The 19,556-nt window shown below is 40.7% G+C and overlaps 1 protein-coding gene across 1 annotated transcript in view; it reads left to right on the top strand.

The window, feature by feature from the left end:
* SPON1 (spondin 1) overlaps window positions 1-19,556 on the top strand; it is a 1,605,397-nt gene that overhangs the window by 1,146,198 nt on the left and 439,643 nt on the right. The gene's annotated exons all lie outside the window — the stretch shown is intronic.

Genomic DNA, 19,556 nt, shown 5'->3' with positions numbered 1-19,556 from the left:
ATATGTGGACAGTCTGACATACTCTGGTCAGTCCAGAGGTATACAGAGAACGTCTTAGTGCAAGACATGTGGACCAAGCCTGACAATGTGGATATTAACAGCCATGTAGATGGGTATATCAAGTAAATACTAGTATACATTTGACCCCATAGGTTATGCATTCATACACCCCTGTCTGTCCTGACACATAATAACCACTGGTACAGAGGTGCCATGGCCACATACTACCCACTAGTTAGTGGCATACATCTGTACAGCATCCCACTGCTTTGTCTGACATATATGACTCTTATGGTGGCCCGGCAGAAGTACATCTGACAAGAATCTGGACATGACATCTCACTGGGTAAGTACACTAAGCTGCTAGGCATGTAACAAAGCACTGTGAAGGCTACAAGCAGACTGCTTCAATACTGGCCTACATTTCCTATGGGGGAATACACATGTACCTGCATAGATAGCAGGGTCTACAGGCATGTCACAGCACAGAGTAACAGCCACCTGTGTGAAAGCGCATAACTGCAACCAATGTGAACACAGCCACATATGGTAAGCTAGAGTAATATTACAGTATATGGACTATCTGATCAACACCATCCTCATATGTGCCACTCACACACCAACCCTACATATACTGGGTCACTGCACAGTGTGGTCCGATGCGTGATTGTGGTATGGGACATGTGTTTTTGGCTCTACAAGCATGTAAGCTGATAGGGTCAAATACAGTAGAGCAGCATGTAGCATCAGATAAAACAGGACCCAAGAACAATGACATCTACCACAGTCTGTATGCAAGCCAAGGTACATATTCACAATACACACACTTGTCGACAATCGCCATAAGTACACAGACTTCAGTACTGTACACACAACCACAGAATGCCCAGGTTATGTCCTCAAATATAACCCCTACTATACATAACATGTGTAGCACTCTGATATCTCACTGGCTTGTTCTCAGATATGATGTCAATAAATATGGTGTACACTGAACATATGCATCTCTTACTGCATGACATATGTACAAAGACTGACAGAGTTGTGGCTGAAGGCACATACACAGGGCCAATATTGACATGTTGCTGTGATAAACTCATACATTTACTGTTGTAACAGGGTTTGTTGCAAGATATGTCGTATGAGGGATATGAAGTCAGTAACTCTCACCATCTACTGAGTGCAATCCTCACACTACCTTCTGCAGTTCACATATAGGTGGGTCTGTGGGTAACACAAGAGACACAAGGCACCACACACTGCCCAGTCTGAAGATGACCCTACAGATGGGGATTCCTAATAAACATAGCACTGACATGACAGGTATTAAAACATGTAGGTCAGCCATATCCACACACACCCTGTTAAACCATTACTCCAAATGCAGTATAACAGCACTTACAGTCTGTATTCAAGTCAGGCACATCCCACTCCTGTGAATTGGCCTGTTTCCACAGTGTATGTTGTTAGAGGTAAATCCCCAATCCGTCTGTGATGCTGTTTGCCAAATAACAGATCTAGTTCCTTCTCACAGTGAATGAAAAGGCCCAACACTAACATGATGTTCCTAGATATTGAAGTGTGTTTCCATGCAATTGGCTATGGGAATGTTACCACAGCTGTTCCACATGCAATCAGCTAGAGGTGGGCTGCAATTCATGTAAAGGCCATCAGCTGATCATGAGCAACACTTACAATACACAAGCTGGTACTAAGCAAAGATGGTGTAAGTCTCCACATCCACCAGAGAAGGTGTGAGAAAGGCAGACAGTAGCAAAGATAAGTCAGGGAGGGTGGGAGAGTAAAACTTAAGCATGTTTGTGTCACACACTTAACAGTACAGGGGATCAGTCTCCTGACTGACTATGTATTGCTATCACATGTCAATGCAGTTACTGGATGCACCACATAGGTACATGTTGAGAAGCCATCCAAATGTATATGTGATGGTGAGTGACATCTGCAACAGTGATATGTTAGCTACATGGTAGTTGTAGTACATGTGCCTGTCCGCATGAACAGGTGTCAGTGTCAACACAGCCACACTCTCACAGAGACCCACACACATTGAAATACTTGGCAGGGTCAGGAATACAACTCATCACTAGTTAGATTGCCACAACACAGTACTGTGCAGGTATCACATGCACCTCAGGGGTTATACAGAGGTTGTATGGGCAAAGGTTATGTGGAGGTGTCTGACATCAGAATGCATGCTTCAGTATGGCAATGGGAGTTGTAGTGAGTGTGAATGTGGTCATAGGCATCATATACCACACACACAGACAGAGGGGGGCCAGTGCTGACATGCATGGGTGCAATGCTTCATGGGTGTGTAGTGGTCGACTGTGCCAGATGGCTAGACAAGGCTAGCTGATGGGTATACCTTGGCATCAGGCCACATGACAATGGTCTACAGTGTGGCTCAGGGGTGTAGTGTCTCGATTTGCCCACCTAGGTGGGTAATGTATTCACCATCCAGTCACATGGGTAACTATTGTGTGTGGCCATTGCTGTGCATTGCTTGCCATGTATATGTTACTTAGTCCATGACATGGACAGTGTCTGGGATGTGCACATGTGCTACATACATGTACAGTGACATGTGGAACTGTACCTGAGGTGCCTGGCCCATGTTGTGTACAGAGATTGCTGTCATCAGATGTGCCAGTCCTGGCCTCATGTGGCAGGAACTGCTAATGGACAGTAGGTTGACCCTGCACCTACATTGATAGCATGATACAGTTATTCCCTGGTGTCAGTGGCATCTGTCCATACAGGGCATGTGTTTCAGGCATGGTATGTCCTTTGTGGGTCACATTTGATGGCACCCCAAGTGTTGCAGGTGTCCAGTGGGGAACATTGGGGAAGGTGTACTGTCTTTATGCACGTGCCTATTGGACTGATGGACAGGGTGCCATGCCCTCTGTAGCCCACTGCAATCACACCATGGTTACTATCAATGGGCAATATGCAGGGTACTACCAACATAGCAGTTGTTGCCTAGGCAAGTGTGTGTGTGTGTGTGTGTGTGTGTTTGTGTGTGTGTGTGTGTGTGTGTGTGTGTGTGTGTGTGTGTGTGTGTGTGTGTATGAGACATGGGTTGAGAGTGTTCTCTGGGTAATACAAGGGTTGCTAATTTTGTTCGCCTGGCCTTGATGTCACTTGTAGGGGTATGGATTTGCACTCCAGCCTCTCAGCTATTTCACATCTGTTATCCCTGTATGGTGGACATTGTGACATATACTAGGGCCACCATATAAGAAATTTGCAAAACCCACTCTGCAATGAGTCCAGTTGTTACACACTCACAGCCACCTCCACACAGGATATGAATAACAAACACAGACACACACCTGCCATGTCTGGGATTAGAACTCCTACCTAACTAGATTATTACACTACACAGTTATAGCACACACCACAGAGATTACTGGAGTACTCTTTCCCCAAAGGTGTATTTCACAGTGAATGACATCAGCAGTATTGCCAGAGTAGGGCATTTGATTTGTAGTGAGTGTGACTAGCCTAAAAAGCATTGCCCCTACACAGACATAGAAACACACAGACAAACCTCCACACCTGCCATGCGTGGGAAAAGAATCCCTACCAGAGTTCCATATCACACTACAGCATTACGCTGTTATAGGACACGCCATGGGGATTACTGGAGTACTTCTTCCCCAAAGGTGTATTTCACAGTGAATGACATCAGCAGGATTGCCAAATTAGGGCATTTGAATTGTAGTGAGTGTGACTAGCCTAAAAAGCATTGTGCCCTACACAGACATAGAAACGCACACACACCCACTCCTGTCATGTGTGGGAATAGAACCCCTACTCGAGTTCTACATCGCACTACAGCATTATGCTGTTATAGGACATATCACTGGGATTACTGAGCTACAGCATTCAAAAAGGTGTATTTCATAGTGAATGACATCAGCAGCCTTGCCAAAGTAGGGCATTTGAATTGTAGTGGGTGTGACTAACCCCAAAAGCATTGCTCTCTACACAGACAGAGACACACACAGTTGCCATGTCTGGGATTAGAAGTCAGACTTAATTAGTTTATCACACTACAGCAGTACACAGTTATAGGATGCACTACAGAGATTACTGGGCAACAGTTTTCCCAAAGGTGTATTTCAAAGCGGATGACCTCAGCAGGCTTGTCATAATAGGGCTATGGGGAGGGCTGTGTATGTGCATGGGCCATAACCCATTTATCTAGAGGTTAACACACCACATGCAGGCACACGCAGGGTTATATTCCACAGGTACATGTAAACAACTGCTAGATGACTACTTCCTTGTACAGCCATGTTGCACCGCTAGCACTTGCACTACATAGTCTGTAATATTGATGGATACCGGTGGCTAATGTCTACAGTGAGTGACATTTAGACCTCATGTGGTTGTAGCCATTTTGCTGTGTGCTGGGTGGGACAAGCCTCATAATGGGTGGCTCCTTGTCACAGTCACTCTCTTCCACACATCTATGTAATTCTACTTTTGGCGTATTATAGTGTGTTGTCCTTGGATATATGTCTGTATTCCTATCCACTGTGTGTGAAAAACATGACTGGTGTATACTGAGAAGTGTCTGCACTAACATCTGCAACTGCCAGATATGTATGGTCCACTGTTGTTTGCAGACATGAGCTTCATTTGTTTGTGTGTGAGCATGCCCAGTATGACCTTTAAGTATGTTGTTGTCTGACATAGCCTGAATTTCTCTAAGTGTGTGAACATGCCCAGTATGCCCTTCTGTACTGAATGTGTGGATCGATTCCCGGTAGTTTGTACTCCAGTGCAGACATTTGTGTTGTACACCTACAGGTAGCAAACTGTTCCTGCAGTGTATCCATCGGTCATTTGGCAATATGGGGACAAACGATGCAGGGAATAGTGTGTACTGTAGGTGATTGTGCCTGTGCTGCTTCAGCTGCATGGTACTGCTGTTAGCAGAGATATTCAGATGTGTGTACTGTTATACACTGTGATGTTTTCTATCCTCATTTACTGTCAGGTTGCTCACAGTGATGTCTTGAGGGAAAAGGATGACTGCAGCTGTGTGCGGTATTGTGGGCAGACACCTAAATACTCATGATAAGTTATACCATTCTGGAGGAGGAGCTGCAGACACTTGCTGCTGGGTCTGTGTATCCGGTTCACTACCTTGGTACAGTGCTGGCAGATGATCCCATACTTGTATATCCATCGACATGACAGTATGGCCTTATATTGCTGTGGCAATACCTCACAGCTGTACTGATTCGCACTGGTTACCCATATGCAGGGGCCATAAGTCAGGACTTTACTCCTATTGTGGTGTACGGGCAGGTATGTAGCCACCCATTTATGTGTTTGCAGCCAGGAATAGTGTGTGCACACAGCTTTGTGTCGAGCCTTGCACATTCCATGCTGCCCATGCTCCCACCCTCCCCCTCTGTTATTCTATCCTCTTCCATACATTATGCATACATTCTATAATACTTTTCCTAAGGTTATCACCCCATCACAGCTGTGTGTTGGTGTTGGTCCACAGTTCATGCAGTGGGACATGGTGGACATGTTACTGTGGTTTATCCACATGGCCTTGCATATGGCTTCTGTGGAGTGTATGTTGTTATTTGGGTGTCCATGACATAACATGCATTGGTAGTACATGTGAGACACAGGCCCTTGGCAGAGGCCTGTTCTCCATTAGATGTTGATGTGAGCAAGATGTGCCAGGCCGTTGCATTCTGTCAGTCCTACAATCTCAGACTGCCCTACAGTATATTCCCCTGGGGTGACAGGGTAGATGTGCTAGGTGTGCATGCCAATACCTTCTATCAGTCTTGTTCAGGTGGTGTGGATGCTGGCAGGGTGCTACCTACGGCTAGTGACACACCTGAATGGGACACCTGCATTGCATGCTGCATTCTTTCACTATTGCCATATACAGGTGGGGTCATATTGTACCCATCCTCCACAGCAGGGATACGACCAGAGAGGCACCTGTGGGTGGTGTTTGCATGAGCTGGGTACATGTGTGCTATGGACACTACTTGCATCTGACACACAGATATGCACTGGGCATTCCATTCATGCTGGCATGTGCAGGTACATCAACTGTTTCCCAATACATCAGTCCTACATCCTTTGTGATCTGCAAGTGTTCCACCAGACAACACTGGTATCCCCTACTACAGGACCAAATAATGTGATGCATACCTGTATGTACAATTCCAAGGGTGTCTCCATTTCACAGTGACACAATATATGTATGTCTGGGGTACTTCCCCCTGTGTACTGCTTGTATATTTAGCCCAACAGCCATGCCATGTCAGTCTTTCAGATGGTGACACATATTACCATCACACATTTACAATGGCTTACTGCTAGCATGTGTTATACTGGTGGGTATTGTCTTTGGCACTGCAGTTGTGAGGACTTGTCCCTGTCATCAGCAGTAGTGAGCAATGGCCACCAGGTCTTACCTCATCATGCATACATACTGACTACTCGCACACAATATGAAACACACAACAACCTAACACACACATACCTGCATATTGTGCAGATGTTACAACCTACCCTGCTACCTTGGCCACCTCTGTGCATCTGTGCTCCACTGGTATTGTACCTACACATACATGTTACTACATTTCTACATAGGGTTGTGGGGGGGGGGCACAGCTGACTGTTACGATGTGTGTACATTAGATTGGGGGTTCACACCAGACATTACTACATTTCTAAATAGGTTTGGGGGGACACACTTGACTGTTTCTACATTCCTACACAGGATTGTGGGAGGGGGCACACTCGACTGTTACTGCATTTCACAACAGGATTGGAGGAGGGGGCACAGCTGTCTGTTTCTACATTTCTACACAGTGGTTGGGAGGGGGCATACCTGACTATTACTACATTTCTATGCTGGATTGGGGAAAGGGGCACACCTGACTGTTTCTACATGTATACATAAGAGTGGGGGACACACCTGACTGTTACTACATTTCTACATAGGATTGTTGGGGGGACACCTGACTGTTTCTACATTTCTACACAGGATTGGGGGCACACCTGACTATTTCTACATTTCTTCACAGGATTAGGGGGGACACACCTGTCTGTTTCTACATTTCTACACAGGATTGAGGGGGCACACCTGACACTTGTATACATTTGCTATGACTGTACTGGTATGTCAGGTACTCCATTTCATTGTGTATTCTAACCTATCATGCTGACTAGAGGCATATCAGTGTACTGCAGGTCTAAGCTTTGATTGACCTACATATTAGTTTCTGACTTCCTACCGTTCAGAACTAAAATCCCACTGCCTGACTTGCTGTAGTCTGTCTGTGTAGGCCTAGGGGGGAGGTTACCCATAGGCATCATTCAGAGGTCATAGCACTGCCTTTATTTGTGTTTGTCTACACCTGTCCTGCTGGCTGAGACTGTTGTTGGATATGTGAACCTCCCTGACTGGCATGTGTGAGTCATATGGGCACACATGTGGCCCAGCACATTTCCTGCAGTGGGTTTTGTCACCCTGTGTAGTACTGGCTACTATGGTGACACCAGTATTAGTTACAAATCTCATGGTGCCACTATAGGTGTCTACTATCTGCTGGCATCCCATTCAGCTACCTGATTCCCTTGCATGCTCACATCCATACCATAGATACACATCACATTCTACTCCATTCAGCAATTGGTAGGGTGAGTGACTTACATTGTGGATGTCCCAGTATTGAGGGTGGTGCTGCAGGGCTTCCTGTGTTGGATGCACATAGTACACACCCTACATGTAGTGTCATGTTTGGCATCCCTTTTACTGTATGTGTGAGTCAGAGAGAGGTGTCATTCCCTGAGTCCCTCGTGTGTCAGTGTATGTGCTATGCATTGCCTCTTTGCCAAGGCCAGAGCATACTGGGCACACCTCCTTCTACCTACTGGGGCAGGCTCAGGTTGTTCCTCCTTTGAGTCACTTTGTGCCTGTGCAAGCCTTGGCAATGGTGGGGGGCTGAGTGGCCATACTCCATGCTGTTCCTGCTGCACCTGTTTCCACAGGATCATATTGTATAGCATGGCACTTACGATGACAATTTGGGTACATGTAGCTGGAGAGTATGGCAAATCTTCACCGGATGTGTCCAGGCACCAGAACTGTGACTTGAGCATCCCAAACACACACTCTATTATAATTCTGGTCTGTGCATGTTCCTCATTATGGAGTTCTTGCTCGGGTGTTTGTGCATTTCTGATGGGTGTCATCAGCCATGGCTCCAGTGTGTAAACAGCATCCCCCACTAGGTGACCTTAAGTGATGTCCCCATTTGGCAAATTTCTGGTACAGCTGCATCAGATGCCTGATGTGGGAATCGTGATAGCTTTCAGGGCAGCCAGCACACACATTCATTATTATGCCCTGGGCATTGCACACGACCTGACAGTTGATGGAGGTGAATACCTTGCGTTTACTGTAGATCCTACCCTGCTCACCGGATGGTGCTTTGATGCATATGTGCATGCAGTCCATAGCACCTGCTACCTCAGGGTATTCTGCTACTTGGTGGAACAGTTGCATATTGCTGGCCAATGCCTCACAAGTGTTGGGGAAATATACGTGCTCACCAGCATGTGCTGACATGGCATCCAGGAGCTTGTAGAGTACCATGGATGCTGATGCCTGTGAGATCCCCATGATATCCCCAGTTGGCCTTTGGAAGGTACCTGTAGCTAGTATTCTTAGGCCTGCACATACCTTGTTATCCACTGGAATGGGTTCCCCTCTGTTAGTTCTGTGTGTCAGGCGTGGCCGGCAAAGCTCAAAAATTTGCTGTAGGATGTCCCTGTCCACCCTATAGTTCTCCACTATCTCCAGCTCATGTAGCCTCTGGTAGGTTACCCTGGGTCTGTACACTCTTCTCCTTCTTCTCACTCTGGGTTGGTTGACAGCATTCACATCCTCACCACCCTAAGCCTCTTCCACATGTTGTATGATAGCTATTGCAGCCCCTATCATTTTGTTGTTTTGTTTGTTAAAACTTCCCTGCTTGTATACACCGGTGGTGTAGACTATGGGAAAAACCAGAAGGAAAGGTGTTTGCATAGTTTATAGTAGTGTTCTGGGCTGGGCTGGGCTGGTCTGCTGCTTGTGTAATTGGCTGATTCTGATACATTTCACCTGCCAGCTATGCTAGTTCTCCTAGATTACCTTCCTACTGCTGCTTTCCCTTCCTATTGTCTTCCTATTTAAGCCCGGGGGCATGCTGCGCAAACACAGTGCACAAATGTGCACAGAGCTGCTATTTCCTGGTTTACTTTTTTTTTTTAATGTTTAAAACCCGGTGCGTGGCGCGCACACCTGCTTAGGCAATGTAAAGAGTGCTAGGCAGTCTCAGACGCACACCTTTGCTTAACTGTGCTAAGCTAGGAGCAAACCCGAGCCACAGAGCTCAAATCTGCTTACAGTATGCCTGCCACACACCTCTATTATGTCAGCTGAATCCTAAGCTTGCACCAAGCTATTCCTGCTCTTACACTGTTGGGAGCTGCCTAGCATGCAGGGGAAATCTAGGATTCACTATCATTCCCCTCATTTGCATAGGATTACCTGCTAATGCATAGTTACATGTCCCACACTGAGCCTTCCCCCTTAGCAACCACTATTCACTGGTCATGTTGTCTTCAGCCTGCCACTTAGTATAATGGCAGCATAGTGATTTTAGTTAGACTGCTTATTTTAGGTTTATTTTCTTATTTTCCCCCCAATCCCGTTTGCGCGCTGCTGCCCTATGCTTAAACAGCCGAGATCGGCTAAAAAAATAAAAGTTGATTTTTTTATTTTTTTCAAGTGTTTTCTATGCCAATGGCCTTATAGTTGGCCATTGGCATACTTTATACATGATACCCACCCTTCATTTGGAGCTGTCATGGCTCCGTTTTGTAATTTGCAGAAATGTACTCCATTACTGGCGGAGTACATTTCTGCAGATTACACTAGTCCTGCATAGCCAGTTTCCAGCTTTCTGGATCACAAATTCACCTCATTGGCATGGATTTTTCCTGCAAATGGTGTAATTTGCATACAGGGGCTGAGTCCATGCAGGAATAGTGCAGGAGCGCTCGTGCATGCCCCTGCAGGTTATTCCTGGATCACACAGCAGACATATTGCATGCTGGAGCTCCTGCACTAATCCTGCATGCCGTGCAAGGCTTGCAGAATCCGTGTGTGTGTGTGTGTGTGAGTGTGTGTGTGTGTGTGTGTGTGTGTGTGTGTGTGTGTGTGTGTGTGTGTGTGTGTGTGTGTGTGTGTGTGTGTGTCTGTGCTTGTGGGTGTGTGTTGTGTGTATGCATGTATGTAAAATAATTCCTTTTTGAACCCTACAATAATTAAGTCATTTTTACCTTCTAAAGAATGTTAGTTTAATAGCTTCAAAGAGACTCAGACATTCATCATAAAAAAAAAAAAAAAACATTCATAATATAGAAACCAAGGGCTGGTCACATTCAAACTTCAATAAAAAAAAAATCTGAAAGTGATCCTGGAAAACAATTGTATTGTCTCATAACAAAGGGCATGAATGATTGTTACTAAGAAAAATAAATAAAGTGATGTCCTCTGAAAAGTCAGCAGGCCTTCCTGGCAATGGGCTAAACCCAAGTTCACCCAGAAAGGGTGCACATGCACACACATATACACAAACACACACACGCACACACACACACACACATATATATATATATATATATATATATATATATATATATATATATATATATACAGAGAAAGAGAGAGAGAAGTAGAGAGAGAGAGAGAGAGATCTTTCGATAGATATAGATATATAGGTATATATATATTTATAAAACACTGCCATTAACATCACTAGCAAATATATCCTCAATGCTCTCTTTAAGGCCAAGAACACTGGATCAATGGGCCCAGGCAATATCCCAGGCTGCCTTCTAAATTACATAAAATATGACCTATCAAACCCTCAGGAGCTACTATTTAACTGAAACCTCCAAACAGGCTTTATCCCTCTGCACAAATGTAGGCTATTTACAGACCCTGGAAACTACAGACCCATAAGTGTCACTACTCTCAAATGCAAAGCCATGGAAGGAATTATCATGGAAATTATCAATAATGACATAGGAAGCCTCCAGACACTGGACAAAACACAGTTTGGGTTTGTCAAGGACAGGTCATTCTAAAGACTTAAACATTGCCTGTGAAATAAATAAGACCTGCTGGAGAGATAGGTATGTATTTCAGAGAATAGGTCCAAGGAGGTCCATTGTGTTTGGCATTCATCAGACCTATCTTTGAGTACAGTGGCCCCTTTGGTATGTACCTAACTAGTCACATCCAGCAATTGGAATGTCTACAGAGGTTCCTCTCTAAAAGAATACAGGGCATAAGTAACATGTCCTGTGCAGACCCCCTCAAAGCCTTTTCCCTATATTCTGTCTCCTACAGGCTGTTGGGGGATATCTATGCCTGACATGCAATGCATTGTCAACCCCCAACCTGATGGACCTCCTGTATGTCTGCAAAGCAAACAATGTCATAATTACCTATTCTAAAGACTTAAACCTTGCCTGTGAAATAAATAGGCCCTACTAGAGAGACAGGTATATATCCAAGAGACTACACCTTCTCTGGAACAGGCTCCGCATCCATGTGAAACAGAATTTCTCCTTAACCCATTTGAAATATAACTTGGACAAATGGATGAGGCACAGGAAATCCATCACTTGTTTGGCACCCATGTCTATAATGGACACAAGGTCATCTCCCAGGCCCCGGCTTGTAAATGTTTCACTTCCTAAGCCCTACTTACACTAATTAAGGGGACCAAAATTCGTCAGAAATTTTGGATGCATGGCTATGCTTACAAAGGCCCCACTGGTCGTTAGCCTAGTACACACCTATATGGGTACTTAGGGTAAGATGGAGATGGCAGAAAAATAGGCTGGATTGGGAAAGGGAGTTAAAGTATTTTTCAGGATAAGACACACAATTAAACTGATATTTTTCTTTTCTAGCTAAAATGACTTTTCCATCATCTCGTTGATATCTAAATGGTAAACACTGAACAGCAATAAAATCAAAGTACTATATATTTTATTTCTAGCCGAACCTGGACAAATTGAAATTAATCACAGAATTAATGCCACTCCCCCAGCAAACTACTCAGAGACAAATCTTTCCTCAGCTATTCCCAGATTCTAAAATATCTTGTCACTTTTCCCTCTTTCTGTAACACCAATGGATTCTACACCCATTGCAGCAGCTGACACACGTGAGTTGCTTAGAATAACCCTTGATAATTTGTTCAAATACTGAGCACACCACACAGTAATAACAATATAACAGATACAACTAACAGGTCTGGTATATTACTTTTCAAATGAAATGGTGGACCCGAATTGTGAAGAGTGGAATATAATGACCAGAATTGTGAAGAATGGAATATAGTAAGGATGAATATTGAAAATATAAAATGTAACACTTTAACTGGAGATAGTTTATCTCCAAGTTACAGCAATTTTGGACTTGGCACGTATTCCACAATAATCGCATTTATGGAAATTGTATTTTTTATCATTAAATTTATGATATGAGCTAGAACGATTAATACAGAAAGACTGGAATGTCAATGCTAGCTAAATAGCAAGTACTTCTGGATGTAACAGGCTCCAGAACATTGGCATAAAGTCAATCCCAAGCAGATAACAAGCACTAGTGAAAAAGTAATAAAAACATATGCTATTAAGAAATATGCCTCTGATAGTTAAGTACATTTATTAAGTGGTTGATTTATTGATTAATGGATGGATGGAAGAATGGGTGATGGATGCATGCATGAATGAATTGATGATGCATTTATATTTTGCTAACCTGGTTAGTTTTACTGGGCTGACCACATTTATAGAGGAGAAAAGCTCCAAGAAACAACAAGTGAAAAAAAACACATACAGCATTAGCCATTTTAAACACACAGGTAATAAACATTAAACTAGATTAAGACAATACATTATGCATGTATACAGATTTTTGCAGGTAATAAGAATAAAAGAAAAAGAAAACAAATTGCAATAATATTAAGTTAGAAAATTCAACATAACTAACAGGTGCTGAGTCCAAGGGCTGAACAAAATCCAGTTATTTAGTAGATGTACACTTTGCATCATGAGCTCCATGCTGTCAGTCCTCCTGCAATCATCTGACCCATTCATCCCTCCATGGGATGAACACCCATCTGTGAAGGCCACCAACTAGGTAGCCATCTTATGTTGTCCCTAAACCCTTGCTCTATTTAGACTGCTAAATGAAAAAAATGTGTCAGCACCAAGCGCATATTGTTAGCCCATACACCACATGCACCTCACTCTCTCTCGCTAGATACAGTGCATGCCATGCACTTCTCTGTCCACTAGATGTCAGCAATGAGTAGGCTGTATCCTTTTCCTTCAGGGTGGGTGAGCCAGTGTTGATAACTTACTTACATGGTCCACCACCCAACTCAGCAGCACCCAAGCTGCTAATTGATTTCAGACCAAATGTGTCATAGTATGGGTTTCATATCTCTACATCATGGAGCCCAGGAGCCAGCACTAGTGCCTGTTTTTGAGCACAATAAATGCTGCGGTGGTACAGCTGTAGCATTGTTACCTCACAGCAAGAGGTTCTTTCGTTCGATTCCGGGCTTGGCTTGGGAGTGCCTTCTGTGTGGAGTCTGCATGTCCTCCCCGCGGTTGGGTAGCGTTCGAAAGACATGCATGCATAAATGGGCATGCCATCGCTGAAGGTTGGGCATCGAGCTGGCACCTAGGCGTTTCTGCCAATAATTAGTGGACCAGAGTTCCGCTGTGGTGACCCCTTACTGGGAAAAAAGCCGAAAGACAAACAACAACAACAACATGGGTACCTGCAACAGAATTTTAAACTTAAGCTTTTTTATGGTGTTTTCCCATGTTAGTAGATTTGCTGATGATGGAAATTTGTTACTGTACAGAACTTTGAAAACATGATGCATTGATTAAATAAGAACCTGTGCTCAAATGTCATCTGTTTTAAATATGATGAGATGATACAATATTTGCAGTCAATAGGGCAGCCCATGCTGTAAGCAACTCTGTATTTATGAACTGTGCTTTGGATAAGTTTCTTATCACTAGCATAGCAAAAGAGTTTTGATAGCAGTAGGTTATGCATTGTATTCTGCTATAAAGAGCTTTTATACTCTGCACAAAACAGTCAGTTTATACAGATTGTATTTGATGGCTGTTTTTTTTGAAAAGGAAATCCTTGTCAGTCATAATACCAAGGTTATTTTAGTTATCAGCCTGTCTGATTGCACTTCTTTTCCTGTAATAATAAAGGACATTGCAACATTATTATTGTCGCAGTCCTCTTTAGTAAACTAAATTTACCTGGACTTTTGTCCGTCAAAATTGTCTGTCTCTGCAAACCAAGATAGCAACAGGGTCGAAACCTGACTTGAAACTGCATTAAGATTTTTTCTAGAAGCCTAAACAGGGTATAACTGTTCAGTTATTGGCTTGCTATGTTAAAAAACTATTTTCAGCATACTGACACCTCTCAGCCTCTTATAACAAGAAATCTGGACAAAGCCTAAAATAATGGGGGGAAAAAGGCCCCAAAACAGTGGCAAATTTAAATATTGCTCTAACAAACTTAGAAAGTTGCTAGAATAATAGGATTTGTGATACCGTGGATTTTCTGAAGGATATGAAGTCTGAAACACAAATATATGTTATTAGTTGCTGACTTCAATAGTTGGTTATTTGCCAGAAAACCACAGCATTTATGAGGAACAGACCAAAAATATGAGGCAAAAATCTGGACATTCTGTGAAAATCTGGACAGCTGAGAGGTCTGGATACATTTCATTAATGTGTAGACAGAAAAAGAGAGGCACAAGTTTGCAGTGCTATATACTGCAATGCATAGCTCTTGGCATCTGAATGTATTTTGAACTATTTTCTACCAGACAACTTCAAAACAATTGTAATTTACAAGTATCACATCCCCCTTACTTTATCTTGAGGGCTATGATTTTGTGATAATTAAGACTGAAGAGTTTTGAGAACGTGAAAGCATCTTTATGCAAACCTTTGTCTGCTTTGGTGGTGACATACCTTACCAACTGTGATTGTGAATACTGGCCTGCTCTAAAGTCTGTGCTTAATTTATTTTGGTTTGCTGTGTTCTAGTGCATAGATTAAAATTGCTTACTGTTTAGTATGCTAATAGGATGATAATTCTTGACCCTCCCCGTTGAACAGAGGGATACTTTTGACCTCATTCCATATGTGTGGCACAGTATCTTCATATTTCTGTTCTTAATCATGTGACAGATAATGCAATGCATCAGCTACCTCTATCACAAAGGCAATTGATTTTCCTACGAAGATTATACATCACAAACATATTTTTTCAGAGAGATGAAGTGCCCTTTGCTAATGTCAAGTGTCCCATCCCTGCCATTCATAGCTTGGAAGGTTTGGAACAAGTTTATCACTAATGGTGGGTAAATAGTCTTTGCATGTTGAAGTGCTGTTGTGTAGGAATGAAACAAAGAGGATTCTCTAACCTTGAATGTTATTTCCTCAATTAAGCTCTGAATTTGTTCCTAAAAATAAGATGGGCTTTAACATTATTCAGTTATTCAGGTGGTAAAAAAGTCTTGTTTCAACTTTTGATAATCATTTTGTATCTGTTACATACAGGTTAATATGAATATTTCTTTTCTTAGCTTTGGGGAATATGTGTGCTTTCAAAGACTTGTTGATGGCTGTGACAGTGTCATAGACTTCTTAAGATCCAAAAATATCTGTTGTTCTTAATTTCTCTTAGTGTAGGAGGTGCAAACTGTCATAAATATCTACTAATGCGATGGGTTAATATGGAAATTTCCATAAAACCTCATTACTCTGACTATGGTCCAATGAACAGGTTTAGATGAATAACACTGCAACCTGGTCTGAGGTTGTACAAAATAAAAACTTTTGTTTCAGCCACATAAGTGAGCAGAGGAGTAAATCCTACTACTTGGGAGGTGATGGGAGCTATTCTGCATGAGAAATATATTACTAGTCTTGATTCTGTGTGTTGGAATTGCCTCACAGTATCAAGATTCACAAAAAGGAGCCCAGTTAATTGTACTATAACTGTTCTTCCTCTGCCATTTCTTTTTTTTGTCAGCCGGTGTAGACAGATACCTCTCAACTTTTACTTGAACAAAGCAAAAAGTTACTAGGGAAAATGGCCTCCCAAATTGGGCAATTTTTAAATACTGGTCCTATTAACTTCCAGTTTCTCAAAATAATTTCAACCTTTAGGAGATAAGGAACACCCATTAGGGTATCCCTCCAAAATTTGGACAGTTGAAAGTTTTTAAACCTGCCATAGTCTTGAGAATATTATTCAGAGTCATGAAAAAACACACCACTGAAGTGGTTCCCTACTGCATGCATTACTAGTTTACTTATTGTTCTATCTATTGGGTTACATGCAATTCTACCTTACTAAAGAGCAACAATGAAAAAAAAATTGCTTTATAAATGAAATAACATAAACAGACAATGAGAAAAAATATTGAAATAATTATCAAAACATTTTGTAAAAGTAAAAGTTACCACTTCATTATTTATGCTGAAAATATATTTCTTAAGTTCATAAGTTCATCAGTTCAAATAAAGTGTCTAGGCCAAACGGCCATCAAAGAACATTGATTCCTGCAAGTATGGTTCATATACTTTTTCACCAGCCCAAGACTCTAAATTTCTTTTAAAAATTTCAAGACTACTGGACTTTCTCAAACTTATGAGTGTATTATTACAAAATTTAGTAACTAATTCTTATAGACCTGACCTAAATATTTCCTGACTTAATCCCAGAATCCATGTTATGTCTATGTTTTTTGTGTGCATCCATTGATCTCAATATTATACATTATTTGTACCACCAGATCATGGAAAATCTTGTGCTAGTATCAGCTTGCCTCAGATGTACTTATTACAAAAACTAAACAGTTTTAAAATCTTACATCTAGTTCCAAACTCAATAGACCTAAATGTCATAATTATTTTAGTAAATTTCATTGAAACACTTTCTAAAATTTTCAATTGGCCTGTAGTATGTACATAAAAGCTATTGTTATATTCTATAAATGGTCTAATATAAGTCTTATAAACCAAAACTAATTTGTTGTCATCTCTTGTTAATAAATTCCATAACAAATATCCCATATGGTTAATAGCTGTTGTACTTATTAAAACAGCATGACCCTTAAAGGAAAAATTAGATTTAATAATGACCCTAAGCTTTTGTACTCTTTAACATCTCCAAGTTGAGATGTCATTAAATACATAGGAGGTCTTAGATTTTTTTTGAAGAGTACATGATTTTACACTTATCCAGACTAAATGTAAAGCTGGTTTCATATGCTCATTTATTTAGTGGCTGTAAGTACTGATTAAGTTCTTCAGTATCATAGGATTTTTTTGCAGTATAAATCTTATTTTGCAATCATCTGCATACTTACGTAACCAAAATGCGTTGCTATTTGGGACAGTGGAGAATACTAGATAAAATAAAGCTGGTCCCAATACTGATCCAAGTGGAACTCCTGCTTTCACTGCTAATAAGTCAGAATGGGTATCTTGGACCTTAACACACAGCCTTCTGCCAATCAGGCAATTCGGAATCCACCAAATAATGTGTATGTATGTATATGTATATATATATATATATATATATATATATATATATATATATATATATATATGTGTGTGTGTGTGTGTGTGTGTGTGTATATATATATATATATATATATATATATATATATATATATATATATATATATATATATATATATATATATATATATATTAAATATATGGTAGACTGTCAAAAGCTTTGGCTAAGTCCAGAAAAATAACTCCTAGACTTAAACCTAAGTCCAAAGTGATAGTTATTTATTCATAAAATGTTACTCAACATAGATCTACCTTTAATAAATCCATTTTGTTCTATGGCTTGTACTTCCACATTTTTTTCAGATTTGACCATAAGATATAGTAAGCACCTTTCAAAACACTTTCCCAGAATACATGTTGGGCTAATTGGTCTATATTTTTTTTATTTGATCTTTTGGTCCTTTTTTATGGATAGGAGTAATATATAACAGTTTCCAACTTTCATCTACTGTCCATTCTCTAATAGTTTGTTAACTATAATAGTCAGATTAGGAGCAATTATATGTTTTACTTTCAGTAACAAATTGCCTGGAATCTTATCAAGACCCATGGAAGTTGATTACTTTATCTTATAAAAGGCAAAAGTAATAGTGGATTCCATAATTATTGGGCATAAACTGGAAAAAGAAATTTTATATGTAATATTATTATTTCTAACACAAAGATCCTGCCTAGCATGTGATAAAAATAAATTAATTTGTGATTTTACTAGCATCTCTGATGATGTCATCATTAATTGTGATTGCAATAATAGGTGATACTTTATTAACATAATTAACATATTTATAGAAATCCTCAAATTCAAATGATTGCTAATTAACGTGCTTTCATGATTAACTTCAACATTTTTAATTTCATGTTTTAAATCCCTACAAATTTTATTAAATTGTCTCTTGTTTATATCTGATGGGTATTTCATAAAAGTTTTGCAACTCCATTTTTTCTTCCTTTACATTCTTAATATTGCATTATTCTACCAAGTGGGAAAAGATAATTTAATATGCTTTCAGTACTATGATGGCCTTATACATTTCTGGAACAGTTTTTTTCAAGGGTTGTATAACCAAAATTACATTCTGAGGTTAGAAATAAATTCTGTTGGTTAATATTTGAATACTGTGTTATTAGATTCTGGCAATCTAATTTATTCCAGGAATTTGTTTTCAATAGTAAAATAATATTTGTTACCATATCAAGCATAAATGATATAGAATTATAGTCAGACAGACCTAATGGAGGAAGAATCTTCAAACAGTTCATATTTTCATTGGCATTTGTAGCTATGATGTGAAGTATATTGTTCTCTCTATTATTAGAAAGGACCAATTGTGTCATCCCGTAGTAATTGTAATATTAATAAATCACTATCAAAACAGGAATTGGTAAACTAAGTATACAAAGGGGATTGAGATATCCTAGAAGTAAACTAATACCCTTTCTATCAAAATGGTTATCCAAATTCAGTAAGTATTCCCAGTGTGTGTAACTGTCTGTTTGGTGAACAACAAGTTAAGACTAGGTAGAAAATTTTTGAGCTCACATTAGAAAATTGAACTATAATAGTTTCATACTCAATCATCTGTTTAACAAGACAAGATGTAATAGTGCTATAGAGCCATCATGTTATCCCACACCCTTTGGAGTTTTGCCACAAGCACTCACATTTAATAAAGTCCTTCAGATGAAAACTGGATGGGCTCCACATTTCTGTTATAGCTATCATTTTAAACTGTCATTTAACAAGTATGTCAGATAACTCA

Source organism: Protopterus annectens, chromosome 17.part0 (assembly GCF_019279795.1).
Source record: "Protopterus annectens isolate FY-2018-M chromosome 17.part0, PAN1.0, whole genome shotgun sequence".
NCBI lineage: Eukaryota > Metazoa > Chordata > Ceratodontiformes > Protopteridae > Protopterus > Protopterus annectens.
This window is presented reverse-complemented; position numbering and strand designations above follow the sequence as displayed.